The sequence below is a fragment of the Clytia hemisphaerica genome, unplaced genomic scaffold (assembly GCF_902728285.1).
Source record: "Clytia hemisphaerica strain Z4C2 unplaced genomic scaffold, Clytia hemisphaerica genome assembly, whole genome shotgun sequence".
NCBI lineage: Eukaryota > Metazoa > Cnidaria > Hydrozoa > Leptothecata > Clytiidae > Clytia > Clytia hemisphaerica.
The window spans coordinates 420,506-426,505 of NW_027103627.1; positions in this window are offsets into that span (position 1 = coordinate 420,506).

Sequence of the window (6,000 nt, forward strand, 5' to 3'; positions counted from 1 at the left end):
AAATTCTAGTCTTGAAATCCTCTGTATTTCACATCCCTGTCTCCATAAACCGAGTGATGTTTAAAGTTTGCTTAACTTTTTTTTGATTCTCTGGGCTCTTTGCAAGGAAGACCTTTTAAAGAGGCTAGAGAGGTATTTTCCCTCCCGGGACGAAATTTTTGCCAAGTGTTTTCCAGCGGGTCTATGACACAGGGGTCTTTATGTTTTAGGAAAAAAGTTTTCGAATGTTATTTTTATTCGAAGGTTCGAAATTTAAAATTAGAAAGATTCGAAATTTCGATTTTGAACGCAAGGAGTTCGAAACCGGAAGTAAAACGATTCTAAAACAAAAACTAAGAAATAAAAATACTCAAGGCTCAGGGCGGACAAATGATTATTGAACTTTTCACAACGATTCATGAAAGAAATCATATAATTTTCCTAAAATCCGTAGAAGTAAACGTCGTAAGTTTGTACACCTGAAGTGTTTGAGTGTAAAGAGGCTCGGGTCTTCCTGAACCTGAGAACCTGAGAAGTTGTCGGGGTTTCGCGGGGTTTACATTTACGAATTGATTATGAATCTATTTTAACTTGCAATTTCTAGTGTGTGACCCTATAAATATTTTGCTTGCAACTTGCGAATCGAGTGACTTGCCTGGATCGCTTCGCAATTCTTATACATATACACTAGTTAAAAACATATCTTTTAAGCCTCCTTTGCGTCTCTCATGGTAGTAACTATGACGTAATCCTTCGAAAAGAAACATCTCGGATAAACCTTTTTAAACTCTCAAAGAAAGTATGGGTCACACGCCGATCATATCTTAAACAATAATTTAGGTATTCCTGAAATATACCGTCATTTCTCTAATTTAATGCAACCAATCAAATAATTATTTTGAGGTACCGCACTAATAATGGGAGGAAATAAATTACTTTGAACCTTTGACTTTCCTATCGCACTAAAAATTTGAGGCAAATGTTAGTTTATCCGCACAAAATTGGAGGAAAAGTAACGAGGAAGAATTTTTTTTACATTCCAATTTTTCTTCAACCTTCAAATATTTCCATCTCTTCCAAGGGTTTTTTCGTTCAATTTCATTTGAAAGTGAACTTCTCGGTTTTAAAGACATATTTAGATTTTTAGATCGTGAAAAAGAAATCCTTAAGCAGATTTTTTAAAAGCCACACAATAATTAGAGGAAAATATGACCTTTATCGTATTAAACTAAAGGAAAATCAGAAATAGGTAAAAAAGTGCACGCACTAATATCTAGAGGAAATAAATTGGTCCAAATTTGTCATAACAATTTATCCGCATGAATTAGAGGACGCCCACTCAAACATTTAATCAACTTTCAGATATTCTCAGCTCCTCGGCCTCAGCCATTTCTTACGGAATTTTTTGGGTTGTTACTTACTTCTATCAATCTGACAACTCGGACCTACAATCATGGACGAAAATGGTGAGACAAAAGTAGAATATATAAGCTTCACCCCCTTCCCCCAGTGGCAATGTTGAAGGGCATTGGAAAGGCGGGTGGGCCGTTCGCACTTAACATTGCCACTGTCGGAAGGGGGGGCATTTCCATTGCTTTCCCAGCATTTTCCAGTGTTCTTTTCAAACATTAAAGTCCATGTCCGTTCGGGGGAGGTAAAAGGTTTGCTGGATGGCACCTTCTGCTTTTTGAAAATCAAAATAAACACGGATACAAAATGATGAGTGTGAGAACATTGCAGCTATGCAGGAGCGCAGTGTTCTTCGAGTGTGTAGAATGAGATTAGTGCCAGCAAACGCCATATCAATTTTACGATGGCACTTCTAGTTTTCACGCACTTTCAGTTCTTATAAAATTTGTGAACTAGAACTGTCTAGGGTCAATGGCTCAGAAGGCTCAAGTGACACTGTGCACTTTTTACTTTTTGTCACGGCGGGAAATTTCCAAGCGAGCGGCCCGCGCAAAGAATTTTTTTTGGTCTTTAAAATGAATGTCGAGTTACGCAAAATGAGGTAAAATTTCCGAGTTAATAAGTGCTGGTCAGCAAAATTTCTTTATATTTTTATTCCTTCAAATTGCTTCTGGCGAGCATTCACGCGCCAAAAGAATGTTATTACATATAAGTCACAGACCAGATTTACAACTCGTCAAACCACAAATGATTTTGCTATTATCATCAACTCATTTTTTACAACTCGGTATCTATTTTGCTGACCAGAACGGCAATCTTTCGAGGAGGACTTTTGCGTCTCCAAAATATTTTTAGAAGTGGGCAGTGTCGTTACAAAAAGACTCGGAAGTGCGCAGTCTCTCGTAAGCCTTCTGGACCATGACCCTAAACAGTTCTAGTTCACAAATTTTATACGAACTAAAAGTGCGTGACGAGCCATAGGGGCCATCGTACAATTTGGTATATCATTCACACGTTAACCCGGGCGAAGGTACATTCATTTGTTGACTGGAGCATAGTTACCATCGTAAAATATGGTGGGTTTTAGGAGATAAACTTGGACAAACTGTGAAAAATACTCGCGAAATCTAATCCTCGCGGAAATTAATCTCCTTAAGTTAACAAGAGTTTGTGACGGTTGTAGAAGAGCAGAATCGGCTCTTTTTTTGAACGGATTGGCCGAAATTTTGGACAGGATTTTGAGTTTGAAAATTACTGCAGAAAAAGGTAATGTACCTAAAAGTCTTTCGGAATTGATAGAAAATATTCAAAATCCCGGAATTTTCGGTCGGCTGCCTCTTTTTTAGACGAAATTGAGGAAAAAATTGGGAATCGCGTACACCCTGAAACCCACCCTCCCCAGGAATTAGATATTTTAGAGCTTCATCAGAAAATGGACGATTGTAGTCACGATATTTAAACAAGTACAAAAAATCTTCACTTTTCAAAAATCTTTTATCCTTTAGATTCTTCTCCTTGGAAATATCTTTCCATGTATAGCTTTCTAATATAGCATAAATGGATGCTCAAAAAATTCTAAACAAGCCGGAACGCTGAGTGGACCTACCTGATGATTTAAGCAGAGGAATGTAAAGAGATGGAAAAACAGCTTTTCTGATTACTCAAAGTTCAACGATCACTTCTATTGAAAATTCTATTGTAAAAACGTTGATTAGGTCATTAAATGAAAGTCCAGAAAAGACGGCTCGCCATACAAATCGTACGGTTTCTACATGATTTGACGATAAAAATGAAAATTTGTTTTTCCGTTTTTGCCGATTACTAGTTCAATTTTTAAGAATAAGGAGCAATATTTTTACCAATGTATAACAAAAGAAATTCTTAACGCAATGATATCAAATTGGTTCTTGTAAAACTATCAGAAGTAAAATCAAGATGAAGTTATAATTTTCTCGAGCTCTAGTTTTCCATATTATGTTGCGGTCATGATGCGGTTATATCAGTAGAATCGCTAGGAAATTCTGAGCAAGAAGATATAGGTACCTTTTCGTATAGGAGAGGTGTACCCAAAATATAAGCCCTAAAAGTTTGCGCATAATCAGGCTTGAAACAAAAGAATTTTGTCACAACACGCTAATTATGCAGATTTTTTATAGCGACAACAAAAGAAACCTATTTACTCGACATAAACTCCCTTAAGGGCAAGAGACCTGGTATATGACGAGCCGTTTTTCCATTGTTTTCAAGAAGCTATTTTTCCATCTCTTTACATTCCTCTGGAATAACTAACCTAAGAATCTCCTCAAGATACCGGAAAAATCGTTCGAGTTTATGGACATAATTGAGTTGAGGAGGTTCGAGTTATGGAAAGCGATAATGGAAAATATCGTGAAAAAGAAAGGACGAGCAAACAGTTTCCTAGTGATCTTCGGCTGTTCCAGCGATTTCTGAGGAATTCTGGATACTAGAATAATTAATTCAGTTGAAAATCAAAAACGCTAAATATCATTATCATTGTTAACCCCTTAACAACAACACATACTTGGGCTCCACTTCACAAAAATTTGCTCAATATTCCAGCGCAATAAAGTTACAAAGATTCGGACGGTGCTACGCAAAGATGCTGCGATAACGTCAAGCTGGCAAATCAACACAAAGTTCTGACCCCTCATAAAAAGCCGGAAAGAAAAAATTATTTATTACGGGGCCAGCCTTGCTATCGTTCCTCAAAATATTCGGAGGTGTGCATTTTCCGGGGTACTTTTAAAATTACCTCAAGTGACCAAAATAGACTTTTGACAGGGATTTAATTTGAAATTGAAGAATCATGAAACCAACACCTAAGTGATAATTTTCACAAAATTGTCTTATTGCTACATTTTGGCGAACGACATTTGCCGAATTCAATTTCCGCTAAAATTAATCCACTTGAGGTACTGTATAGAGTTGAGCAATCTTTTGTAATGTTGAGAGTAAGTACGGTTTGACGAATAAATTCCATAAAAAACAGTAAAAATGGCAATTTTCAGTCGCAAAAGAATCTTTTAGAAAATCGGCTCCGTCACATTTCAAGTATTGCTATTTTGCATCAGTGTGTAAAATTTCATGAAAAAATATAAAGCACAACTCGAGAAATTCACGGCAAATCGTTTTTCCAGCGATTCTCGGCTGTCCCAGCGACTTTTAGTAAGTTCCGACTTCAAAAATTTTATTGGACAATTGAATCGTGCTTGAGGGTGGGCATTGTTACCAATAATGTTGTTGTGTGAAAAAAGCAAAGAAATATAAGGAAAAAATCCAATGAAAATCTGCAAAAACGACGATTTCCAGCATTTTCGGCTGGAAAAAAGCTTTTCTCAAAAATCCGTCTGCTAATTATAATTAATACGCATCTTTGTGCAAAAAATGGAAAAAAACTAATGATGAAATCTCGAAAATCGGACATATTTTGGGCATTACCATATTTGTACCTTTGAGCCAAAAATCAGAAAAAACTAATGAGCTCGAGAAAAGCTGGTAACAGACGGACGGGACGGACAAAGGTTAATCTATAGGACCTCCAGGTAGGTCCAATGACTTTCAAGCCCAAAAGTTATGACTCGAGACTCCTGGATGGAAAATGAAGCCACTTAATTCCCATCCAGAACGCCCGCGCGTGGTTTTTACACAAACTCCGGATTGAAAGTAAAATCTATTGCTAGATTTCAAAAAATGCGGTCCTCAAAAACAGAGGCGCTAGATACAATCCGTTGTTATTATTGCGGTGTGTTCAGGATGGAAAATACTTTAGGCGTACAAACTTTTTTCGCGAAAGTAAATGTCTTTGAAAATTCTTAACAGGGCAATTCGCGAAAGTTTATGCTCGCAAAATATTCTCAAAAAAATTGAAAATCTATAAAACCTCGAAATCGTAATAAATATCAAATTTTCGGCTTGTTATGATCCTTAAATCATAAATGCCTTTTTAAAGTCGAAGAGCAACCGTCTTTAGCTGATTTAAGGAATATTTATCACTTTGAAGGCAATTTCTATTCGAAAATTCTCATTTTTATCCAACGATTCGCGAAAGTTTATGTTCGTGAAAAACATTTTTCCTAAAATTCGCGAAAGTAAATGTCACAAATTTCGCAATTTTTCGACCTCGCGAAAGTTTGTACGCCTAAAGTAAGTAGCTTCAATTTTTCTTACATTCCGGGCTTTTAACTCAATGGGTAGTTTCAGAAACTAAAGTATCCCCCTCTTTCTAAAACAGACGTTAGGAGCAAAGCGGGGTAAGTCTAGCTTGTTTTTTCAAGACACTGAAAAATTGAACTTTTTAAATCAAAAATTCGAAATTTTGTTTTGGACCTTCGAAGAGTCGCAAAAATCACAAAATCTAATTTCAGTCCCCCTAAGGCTTGTAAAACAGCCGAAAGTTCCAATAAGGGTCACGAAATCTCGAAAAATCAGTTTTTTCCTCTATTTTTGCGGCACGTATCCGTCAGCTCGCAACCCTAGTACCCCCGGATAGTCTGTGAAATGATTGATTCAAGAATCGTTGGTGATTCATTCAAAATTTTTACAGCGAAGGGGGAAGGACTCTTGTCATGTCACTTACAGTATTCTTTAATG